The sequence below is a fragment of the Hippoglossus stenolepis genome, chromosome 8, assembly GCF_022539355.2.
Source record: "Hippoglossus stenolepis isolate QCI-W04-F060 chromosome 8, HSTE1.2, whole genome shotgun sequence".
Taxonomy (NCBI): Eukaryota; Metazoa; Chordata; class Actinopteri; order Pleuronectiformes; family Pleuronectidae; genus Hippoglossus; species Hippoglossus stenolepis.
The window spans coordinates 2,303,986-2,316,365 of record NC_061490.1 but is presented as its reverse complement, the minus strand read 5'-3'; the positions used below and the strand labels follow the sequence as shown (position 1 = coordinate 2,316,365).

Here is a 12,380-nt window from a genome sequence, read left to right as displayed (position 1 = left end):
CTCATATATATATGTGTGTGTGCAGAAAACTTCTGTGAATTAGATACCATTTCAACTACTATTCTGTGCTGAACTTTAATACTTGGCGGGTCACATACCCCATTGTCTAGCGCAGGGGCAAACCAGCATGCACTAGCCTGTTCCCACAGTGTGTTTGATGACACAACTTATTAGTTGTGTGTATCCTGTCTCTGCCATTGCAACCCTCCATTTACTTTGTATTCTTTTTTAAATGCTCCTGCACCTTTAGAAATGGGAGAGCTCTTGTAGAAAACCAATGCTGTCATCAATTGCCTGATATTTTGCAACAAATCAATGTTTTGATGGATATATCCAGCGTCACTGCCTTCCATTAACCAGCACAGAGTGTTGGATGCAAGTGTACATATATTCACAGTACATTCACATTGTAATTAAGCTATTGTGCAACGGTGACACATACACACACACACACACACACACACACACACACACAACCACACACACACACTCAGAAGCATTGCTATAACTCCAAAATAGACACATTTCCCCCCTGACTGAGTTAATGTGTATTCCTTGGCTTTCCTTGCTAAATCTTCCATCCAATGTCTTTATATTCTGAATACAAACCCCGAAGTAGCACAGCAAAGAGCAAAGCATCATCTGTAACTACATAGTGTAATACAAGCTACAGTATATAGGGACATTGTGTCTCAGTGCAACTACAAAACATTAACCATCTTCTCTTTAAAAGGTTTGGTTTTTAAGGTGCTTTTTCAAATTGATGATCAGACTGACTACAGGTTATAGACTGCACCATGCAATCAGTCAGTCAGTCAGTCAGTCAGTCAGTCAGTCAGTCAGTCCATTCGTCCAGGCTCTTTCTGTATTTTTATTGATGGCATGGTTAGAGAGCTGGATATAGTATGAGGGATTTTTGCTTTGGTATTGCCCACATTGTAGAGACACAACAGGAAACTGGCTGTCTGGGAATTCATGGGATAATGCTGATGATGGATCGCTGCAAGTCCATAAATAGCACTCCCACTGCATAAGCACCAAAACCCACTTTCATTAATCTTAAAGAATGTTTGAATTAACTCCTGGATGTGTTCTGCCCAAGAAAGGAGGCGAACAAGCTGACAGTCTATTTATAAGGAGAAATAACTTAGGAAGGTTTCTAATTTATCTTGGTCTCAGAGGTGTCATTTGAATGAACACACAGACACGCTGGGACAGCTGCAGTGTTGGGTGAGGTGGATGAAACCACGATTACAGTGGGACTGGAACATATTCACTGGTGGAATTTCTTCAGATTCTGCATTTTTTAACACATTCAGCCACGCAAGAGAAATGTTAAGACTGCCAAAAATGTAAGAGGAGGAAGCAGAACACGTGCAGGAAGGACTGGCTGTTTAACATCGGCCCAGTCCAGCATCAAGTAATCTGATTTATCAGTGTTTTTAAGATTCTTCAATTTAACTCAAGTTATTTTAAACACCTATTTGGAACTGAGACCCAAAGGGGAGCATACCTGAAATATTGCTTGCTCTATAAAACTGCATGTACAACCACAGTTAGTGCAAGATCTATTGGTTGCTTTGAGTAGACAAGTTGTGTAATACCATTTGAATGAATTTTGGTATTTTCTCTTAAATTAGTGTTTTAGTGTATGAACTTCTCAGGTCTCAAAAATAGTTAGTTCCCAACAAAGACATTTTGGCATCAAGTGTTAATAATAAAATGAATGATGGCTGAATTGCTGCCTCACTGGGACATCGATAATATTAAAAGGCTTGTTGTAGTTCCAATCCCAACTGATATTAATGTTTTCACAAGTTTTAACATTTGGTTGTAGTTGCTAATGTTAAATTTACTGATTTAACCTGCAATTACTAACTATCATGTCTTGATAGCAATTTAGTATCACAATGTTAACATCATCACGATCCTATCATTGCTCTATACAATCTATGCAGTTGTCTTACATCAAGCCTAATACAAGGCTGCATTATTGTACTAAATGCTGAAAAGATGACTGGATGGATTATTATAGCAATGTATCAGGCACATAACGCACAATGCTTTAAAGGGATAGTCCACCCAAAAATTAAAATGCTGCATTTCTCGCGAGAACTCCGATAGCCGCTACTGCAGTAACAACGGATATTAAGGCTCAAAACATGGTGTAAATGACACCATTTCGATTTCCAATGTCCGGGCTTACAGACACTTGGGTGACACTGCAGGAGCAGTATGGAGGATTTTTTTTTCTTTTTTTTTTTTTTACATTTGAAGAAGTGGTCACCATTTACTTCAATTGTACTCGATTTGGCTGCAACACTGTTTACCCCTGAAACTTCAAAAGTGAAACTTCACCCAGCACCTCCATCGACATAGTGGTGAGTAGATAATGAGTGAGCTATCCCTTTAAGCTGCAATACTTGGAAAAAAAACTATACAAAATATAAATAATAGAAAAATATTCAGAATGTATATACATATATACATAGCTTCTTGTTTGTAGAGTCCTCATTCTAAACGACAGTGAAACGTTAAAGATCTCAAAGACTCACAGGTCATCTTGCTCAAGCCTCAGTCATGCTCTGCTTCAGAAACCCCTCAGAAAGGTCCATAGTGTCCAAGTGGTCGCACATTGACTCTAATTATCCTGTAACAATGTTAAATAATATCAATAGCTTAGTATCAGCCTCAGGAATCGTTTGGTTCCTCTCTGTGTGGTTTCCAGCTGATCGCAGTTCCATGCAGAAGCTCTGACTGAATACGAAGGGAAAAAAATCATTTAATTAAATAAACAAGTAATCCCTCGGGAGACCCCCCTCCCCTTTTTATGTGTGCCCTCTCCTGACAGACCGACTCTGTCAGAGGTACAGGATCAGGACTGTCCTCCTTCCTCCTTTATTACTGGTGAGGAGCGGAAGCTCTGAACACAGATATGGGATATAAGGAAAGAAAAGCCTGACGACAGCATCGCTCTCTCTCTCTCTCTCTCTCTCTCTCTCTCTCTCTCTCTCTCTCTCTCCCCGCTTTATTGTATTGTGCTCTATCTGCTGCTGTGCTCCTTCCATATAGTGCACGATAGAAGATGGAGAGATATGGCAAAGAGTGCGCACGATTGCATATCAGCCCCATAGTGTGTGTGCATGTGTGTGCGTGGTAGCGCGAGTGTGTCCTCTTCGTATGCGACTGGAAATATGAGTTGAATGTGAGGCAGCAGCTGATGCGCCGGTAAGCGATGGTGCTGCTGCTGCTGGCCGCTGTGTAGGATGCTCCGCCGCCTCCTCTCTCCTCCGGCTGCTCCTCTTCCTCTTCCCGCACACCGAGACCAGATTGTTGCTACAGCGGGAGGAAGAGAAAGCACGTTACCGGCACTACCTCCCTTTTCTGCCGCTTCAGCTCCGGAGCAATGTGACCGAAGGATCCCGCCCGGAATGCGTCTCGTGTGAGGACACTTTTTACCAGGAGCGGCAGGAGCAACATGGAACTTGATCGGCGCCTTTTCTGCGTCTAATGCGCCCCGGGAGATAATCACAACCAAATACTGAGGAGGTGTAGCCTATGTGTGGAGGGGGGCGTCCGGGGAGAGCGCAGGGATGTGTTGTTGGTGAAAGGAGAAGGGGTGATCATTTACTGAGGATAAAAGAGAACGGAGGGGGAAAATGCAGTTTGAGACATTGCGTCAGTTCTGTAGCTCGGTTTTATCACATTTCAACGGGGCTTTCTCTGCGCCTCAGAACATCCTGCAGACCGAGCTGTTCGAGCAGGCGTTGAGCAACATCGGGTGAGTGATTCCTTTGTAAAGAAACCCTGATTTATGAGGAAGGGCTTCCCCGTTTGGTATGTCAAACGAGTATTGGGGAGGGGGGAGGGGGTTTGCGTTCATCGATCGGCAGCCAGCCTGCGTAATAACAAGCCACAGTAGAGCCTGCTGCTGCTGCAGATATTTCCTGGCTGGATGATGGTGGGGCCGTGTCAGTGATGCTGCTGCGTGCTGGGTTTGAACGTCTCTGAGGGAGGGGGGGGAAGCCAAAAAGAACAGGTTCGGTAGACTGTGACCATTCCGAGGTGTGACTGTGCTGTGCGTGCAGTCGTGTATGCATAGATGCGCGTGCGCGTACGCCCTAGCCAGTGCACCGCTGCTGCAGCATGTGTGCTGTACTGCCTCTGCCACTGCTGCTGTTTTGGCTGAGAGGAGATCACGAGAAGGTGAGGAGGGTAAATGCACGTTTTATAAAGAGTCCGTGGGCCGGCGACGAGTGGAAAAGACCCACCTGCATCACACCCACGCACATCCACCCGCCGCCAGGCTGCCCGCACACTCAAACACACACCACCGTGTTTCTTGGAGCAAGAGAAAGTATAGGCCTACATATCAGAGCAAGTATGAGTGACCTGATAAAATGGAGTCTAAACGGCAGGAACCCACCCCCATGAGCATTTTACAGACACATTGCCACTGAATTAAGAAATATTTACAGTAAGATCCATAGAGAAAGAATCATTTTCATTAGTTGAAAAAGCATTTAGCTACCATGTCACTGCAACATACAGGCCCATACTGTATTTGCTGGAAAAGAAGTGGTGTGTTTAGAGAGAAGTTGGATCTCACCTAGATGCATTGGAGCATATTGTGATTGCTCTGCTAAATGCTCTCTTCCCCCATGGAGAGGCCCCTGGTCATCTGGTGAGGCATGACTGTTAGACACATTATGCAGACTGCAGAGGGGCTTCAAACTTGCAAACAGACTCACGTTCCTGCAGCCGCAGGGCTCAGAGAACATGCAGGCCTATTTTCTTTCTTGGTACGGCTAAATGCTGGCTCCGTATCTCCACACTATGCACTCTGTCTCCGGAGACTGCAAGTCTTTCCCTCTTGTCCCCCACCCTACCGTCAGAAATAATTTACAGCATTGCTGGGCTCTCTGCCACCTCACATTACATGGCCAGAACACTCAGCCATTGGAAGGGCTGAACAGGGGGGCTCTGCGCCTGGAAACTGTGATCCAACAATCATCACATCTGACTGATTAAATTGAACTTATTTTCCATCACTACCCTTCTTTTCCTCTTCCCTGGGTAGAAGCAACCGTCCCTGAATGGTATCTGACGACAGGGCTAGGTTTGTCATTTTCATACTTACTAATCACACTTGCTGGTGGCTAATTGGTACAAATAAATGGTAGAAAGTTCTAATGTAAGTTTCTTCAGTTTTAGTAATGTTTTAGTATCAGCCTCTTTTTCAACTTATTTCTGGGTCTGTTAATATCATGTAGCTCACAGGTACACAACAATAACACAACTCTGCAAACCAGCAGTGTGTGCACTGTTATCAGTGGTTAGCCAGCTTGGCCCTCCGTTCGATCAGGGCTGTTTGTGTGTTAGTTTGTTTCCCTCTCTCTTTCTGGCTAGGTCTGCTAATGGTCTGTATGCTTTTAGATCCATCCTCCATGTATTATGCATGTGTGCGTCAGCAGAGGTCCTAATGGGGTGTGGAGATCTGTTCTTAGAAGGCCTGAATGGTTTTGAATTGAGTGGTCACTACATTTATACCACATCCATACTCACCCCACCTTCCCCAAGCACACACACAAACACACACACGCTTGACACACACACACTGACACGCACACACACACACCCTATTACATTCCCGTTGCAGTAGACCTTTGAGTTTGGTTCCAAAGAGTGTCTGTTGTCAGACGTCTGTATGGAGCAATCAAGGGGACCTTAATGAGTCTGTGGTATACATCCTATAGTCTTTTCCCACTTAACCATTTTGTAAAGCACATGTATAAGTGAAATACGACTAGCTGCATAAAATTTTCGGCATTTATTCAATGTATTGGAAGCAGCATCATGTTCCAAACTCAGCATATTTAATAAAAGTCATATTGCTGCTGTTTAATGATTCCAAATGGGCTGCACAATCTTTGGTGCGATTTTAGTGAGTCATCTTCACACTCACAGCTGTTTACATCTCACGGTCTCACATATTGTCCTCATGCAGTGACAGCATATCTGCAGCTGTGCACTCCTTCATTTTATGTGCAGTAAGGATAGGAGGACAACCAACTTGTTTCCCCCACCGTCACTTCTGCAATGACGCTTCCTATGAAGTGGAAAATCCCCCCCCAGGTTCTCTCCTCTTTCAGCAATCCCAATCTCTTCGCTTGGCCCCTCAAACGATGCGGTTGCCATAGTGATAAGGTGTAATGTTTTTATCAATAGAAATGATGATGTAGCATTCAAGTTAATCCTGATGTAAGCCAGCCCAGATTAAAGAGACAGGAAGGCACAGAAAAAGGGATGTTATTCCTAACAACATGGCATTTATTGAGATTAACAGACAGGGTGGGGCAAGTAACTTCTCAAATTCCATATTGTAGATTTTAATCTCAAACCCTACTTTCTCTCTATGCAATTTCTCTGCCTTGACATGTTAAACTTCAGCACTACAGTCTTGGTCATTTATTTAGAGTTTACAGTTTATTTATTTAGAGTTTCTGATAATTAAAAGCATCCATTATCTGAATGATCTAACATATGCCCGACTTTATTGAAAATCTCTCATGCAGTTGAACCATCATCATAATCATCTCAGTGTTTTTACATTTGATGTCCCAAACTCAACCACTTCCAGGCCTCTAGTCTGCAGAGAGAGCAGAAAACCTTCCAGTTGTAACATTAACGAATTGAATTTCTTCAAGGAGGCATGAGACCCCTTAATCTAGAGCCAACTTTGAGTTACTTTTAAGCATTGTATCTTTTACACCTCATTTGTCTGTATCATTCTTGACCAGACCAGAACTAGATTTATCTACATATAGTACATGTGCATCTGTAAAGTGAGTTGCATGTAGGATACAAGATGCACACTTTCCTTTTTGGAATTCTATTCTTGCAACCTCTTGTCAGCCTGTATTGATGAAGTGGAGAGCAGCTCAGGCGACAGACAAAGCAAGTAAAGAAAACTGAGAGAGGAAGACAGGAAGTACCAAGAGGAAGGCAGGAACACCCAGGCATCAGTCACCATGGCGACAGAGCTGCAGATGAGGCAGACATTGGGGCTGCAGCTTGTGGGACCCCGGAGCCCCACATTCATGTTGATGTGACAGAGCTGGGGGAAAGAAGAGGAGGAAAACGGGCAGGAGGAATAAGGGAGGAGAAGAGAAGGAGACAGACTGCAGACCTAGAAACAAGAGACAAGGACATAGATTCACAGCAGTCTGTCCCTCGGCTCTTCACAGTCCTCAGCACTTGTGTTCATTTGGGGGTGTATCCACCTTGATATATCATTGGCCACATTGTAGTTTACATAACATTTACCTGTGCCCTGCATTTGCCATTCTTCATATAGTATAATGTATTTTCTCAAAACACCCCCACATTTACACATTACTATCTTGCAGAAACAAAATCAAGCTCACTTAGCTGCTCCATTGGAGCTCCTCAGAGCGAAATGCCTTGCTGAAGGAGTTCTCAGCACTATAGCTGTCGAGAGAGGGAGGAACATTACACTTTGGTTGTCCCTACCCACATCTTCCCAGCCAGCCTCAAGGCTACCACTACCTCTTCTTTTCTGCTCTGTGAGAACTATAAAGTAGCATCTTGAGGGTTTGGGTGTAGGAGTCAAACGGAGGCTTCAATGTATCACCAGTAGTTATTTTTTTCAACTCCCTAAACATCCCGTCACACCTCGCCCACACTTAGCCCATCCTCAGGCCCGTGGTGTTGGACCCGGGTGTTGCCGTCAGTCAGCAGCTGTAATTAAGCCAGGCCTTTATTGGTTTTGTCCTCACCAAGGGAGATGTATGTGTAGGAAGAAGGGAGACCCTGGTTTATTGCCTGGGCATCTAAGAGAGGGGTTATTATGATTGCACGCTGGAGAGAGGAAGAAAAGAAGTGGATAGAAAGAGAGAAATAACGTGGAGAGAGGTGGAATGATAGCAGGGCAGAGGAAAAGGGGATGAATAGTGCGAGAGAGTCCGCGGTAGAGGCTGAATCGATATATCGGACTCCTCTCTGCTCTCACCAAATCATATCTCAACATCAGACAAAGAGTAAGAGAGGAAGAAGATGAAAAAGAAGAAGAAAAAGAAAAGAGAGAGAGAGAGAACTAGTAGCTAGTGGTTGGCTGTGTAGATAGATAAGAATCAGGCTACGTTCCCTGCTGCTAATGCTGCTGCTCAGAGAGGGAGGTGGAACTGCCTTTGCCCAGGTTTGGTTACAGGTTGCCATGGCACAGTCCCACAGCCAGTGGCACATGTGATATCACCCAGTAAGATGTACAGTAAATTACGTATAGGTTGGACTGGCCAGCCCGTTCTCAGCAGTGAAACAGGATGAGGACAGAAAGGGTCACAGAGCAACAAAAGAAATCTTCAGCTTGCACAGAGGTGCTGACATCTGGGCTCTTTTCATGCTCATGGAGCGAGACTGATTCCCTCAAAGGCTGAATAGGCATGTGTGCGCATGCATTTCTGTCTGTGTGACCTTCAACCTTAACTTACCATTAATGGTTGACCTACAGTAGGCAGGGTGTCCTCCCAGTAAAACTATATTTCATTTCGGCCACTTCCAACTCTGCCCCGGGCCCTCAACTTCTTCTCCTTCAACTCACTGATGAGCTACAGAGATGGAAGCTGAGTGGTTGAAATGTTAGACTCAGCTCGCTGCTGTGTGTGTCCTTGCATGTCTTTGTGAGTGTGCATGCGGTTGCACTTGTAAGTTCATGTGTTTCAAGCGCAGTCCCTGGGAGGTCTTTTTTTTTTCCTCTCAAAAAGCATCTTTTCCCTGCTCACAAACAGATGTCAGTCTGATGTCATCTTGTTTTGAAATAGCCCGGAGAGAAGAGGAACTGCATACGGTGCATGGATCCTGATCTGCTTTCAGCCATATGCCTTGATGTGTGATGCTAATTGTGAATGTCAGTGACCATTTACCAGTTTGTAAAGGGGTTAACTATGACTGCTTTTGCTATCGTATCTTGCAGTCAGTGCAGGATCCTAGTTGGAGTGTATAGTGCACGTACGTTGTTCCACAAATCCTCTTTTGGCCTTGATGCTCAGTGGAGTTGTTAATTGAGAGCAAGGCTATCTACTCCTAAAAGTACTTCACAGCATCATCATTCTTGTTTTACATTAGATTTATTGATTAAAGAGGATTACAACGTTAGACCTTTGGAAGGTCAAGAGGTGAGCTCTCTGAGGTAAAATCCCCTTTATCCAGTGCAGTGGAGTCAATGTGCCATACTCTACTGTCATTTACAGTACTCACTGTGTTTGTGGAATCTTTTAATAATTTAGTCATTCTACTATTACTACTTCCACCATACAAGCCCAATGCACAATTGCCCTGATAGCATAATATCTACATGCATTGTTTCATGAATGGGAAAATGACTGTTTCACACATAATCCTGTTGCTGTGCTCTAAATCCAAATCTGTGACATGCTCCAATTTATTCAATTACCAAAATACACTTGAAGAAGCCATGTGATAAAGCAATAATGAAAAGGCCTAATCTAAACATCTGCGTCTTTCCAGCCCATTGGTATCACGATCCCTCTCATCCCCAGCCCGTGCTCAAATCCTCTTTTGCAACACTGATGCTATTTCGCTAGCTCAATGAGATTAATTATTTCCATATTTTGCAAACATTGCACCGTCTGTGTGTGTGTGTCTGTGTGGCTCCCCCGTCTCCCCACACGTGTACAATTAGCTCAGTTCATTTGTGTTGCAAATGAGCCGGCCCTGGCGGTGCTCGGCAGCCTCCCTGGGCTTCTCCTGCCACACAGCAAAGAGGAGAACCCAGCCGAGGAGTGATCAAAAGCCTCCTACTCTGGCAGGCAGATGCTGAGTAAACAGAGAAGAAGAAGCTCCAGTAACTGTCTCCTCCTGCTTCCGCTTCTCGCCTTCATTATTTTTGGAGTGTGCTGGCTGGCATTAATGAAACCCCATGTAATATTCATTTAATTCCCAGTGTTTACTAGTTCATTAGGTTTTAGGATAGTAGCTGATCTGATCTCCAGGGGTGGCTAGAAAGAGGAAAGAAGCTGACTTTGAAGATTTTTCTCTTTTCACCAGACGGGCTTCATTCCATTTATTCATGTCTTTCTTGATCCTGTTAGAGGACTATTTGCAGTCCTCTCCTTGCTTTCTGAATTGTATAGCATACCCCTCCCCTTGTTTGCTTCACCACCGCATTCATTTGTACAAATGCAATAAAGTATGAGGACCATTTTTGGATTTTGGTGCAATATAAAACCAAATGTAAACGGGGGGGAGCAGTTGTGGTGGTCAGCAGTGGCCAAGTGTAGATCAGCTGATTAAAAAAGATGAGAACATAAGCTCAGGTTCATCTCTGTGAAGTAAACTGGCAGTAGACTAAATGTTTTCTCAGACCAGGGGCCCCTCTTACCAGTTCAGCTGCCTGGCCGAAAACCATGTGTTACAGATGCTGTCCTATGCAATTACAATTAACCCACACAGCCCTTTGGTCTGGGGCTCGCCCTGCAAAGGTCTGACCATGGGTTCATCGATTGAGACATTGGCTTGTCAATGTCATTGAGTGCAGGAGAAAAGGTGTTTCTGCTGAGCACACAGGGACACAGCAAGTGGCTTTTTCATCAGACGCAGTGGAAAGGCAAAACTTTGTCACAGAGCTAGCATTTTTCAAAATCCATCAGGTAGTGCTGCAGTATCTGCATCTATCCTACATTATTAGTTAGCTGGATTCTCTCTGGGGATGAAGCAGCAAGGTTGCATTAATGTATTAAGCTTTTAATAATAGAAAACATATTACCTGATATCTCGTTATGTGCCATAACAAGTGTTAAGTCTTTAGTTTTACAGACAAGCATCTTCCATCTTCTTCCTTATGGCTTTTCCAAACTCATCAAGCCTTGTATTTAGCAGAGCTTCGCAATGATATATAACAATGTGTTTGTGTGCTTGTGTGCGTGTAGTGACATCTCTCAGACAAGAGAAGTGTTTCAGAAGAGAGCTCGGGAGGCACTGTGTTCCCATTACGTACAGCTTCCTGTCTGCCTCCAGGCGAGCCTTCTAGCAGCAGATCTGTTTGAGTTCAACTTAAGAGAGACTTGGGGAAAAGGCAACAAAACTGGAATGGAGAAGATGTAGGCAGAAGGGTGTTGGTTTAGTTTTTTAAATCTGAAAAATGCACTGAAATTAATAGCATTTTCAGAAAGTAACTGATGGGGAACTATTTGCTAACTACTCCCAGATCAGAACTGAGAAAATCCGCTCATCCAGTGCAGTTGTTCTTGTGGAACTTTGCACACTCTCCTGCACTCTGACAAATGTTGCATGAGTAATCTGGCACACAAACATTTTGTACCTTTCGCTGCATGTTGGCTTGAATTCAGTCTTTTGTTTCTCAGTTACACACAGTGCAAATTTTGAATTTGAGACTAAGTCATTTACTTTTTATTTCAGTGTGGGTCAGAGTTTGATAAGATGGTCAATCAGTGAGCGACACTGTAAGTAGCATACATGTTGATTTCATTATGCCCAGGCCCAGAGATGCATTGGTTAACAAGTAATGGCTTCTCTTCCTGATGGATGCAATTGAGAGGGAGAAAGGAGAGTGTTCCTGTCTCCTTTCCCTGGCAGTCTCTGTGCTTCCTACTTTTTGTTTGTGACAGGCAACATCCTAGCAGAGGACCAGTTTGTTAAGACAGGGTCATTGCAAAAGAAGTAAACATTACATTTGATCACACATTTGTATGTTTAAAACAAAATACTACGATTTCTATGTTTACTCATGTATTTCTTGCAGAAGGTTGCTGGTTTTGAAAAAGGTGTTAAGTTTCTCCCCCCACACACTCAGAGCCTTTACTACAATAATCTGTTGTATTATTATTGTGAATTTATAAAGCATATGCTAAAAATAGCTGCTGTGATGGTAAACGTGACCTGTGGTACATACAGTGTGTACTGTTGAAAAAAAGACATTTAAATGGAGATACTGCATTTAAGTAGATTCTCTTTACACTGTGTAATTGTAGTACTAGTGGAATTTTGTGTTTTCACAGTATAAGTATAAATCCCTAAGCTTGTTACAGTTTCTATACTTTTTACACGCACTATAAAAAATCTGGCATTTAATCAGTCACACTTAACATGGTGATAGGACATGTCTCAAGCATGAATGTAAACTACAGCCTGTAGAAATTATTGTTATTGTTTCTTCCATAAATCTTCCTTCAGAAATCAACACGTAAAAGTGTGTGTTGCATGCGAGATTTTAAAATCTATGTGAGGTCTAGCTCTAGTGGTCAGTGGGATTTCTTTTCCTGATTCAACTGCACTAGTTATCACTCTCTCTTAAGAATTAGATTTTAGATCATTGCTGCTTC

The 12,380-nt window shown here is 43.4% G+C and overlaps 1 protein-coding gene across 49 annotated transcripts in view; it reads left to right on the top strand.

Moving 5' to 3' along the window:
- Nucleotides 1–12,380, top strand: part of rims2a (regulating synaptic membrane exocytosis 2a) — a 132,405-nt gene that overhangs the window by 39,647 nt on the left and 80,378 nt on the right. The window lies entirely within an intron of this gene.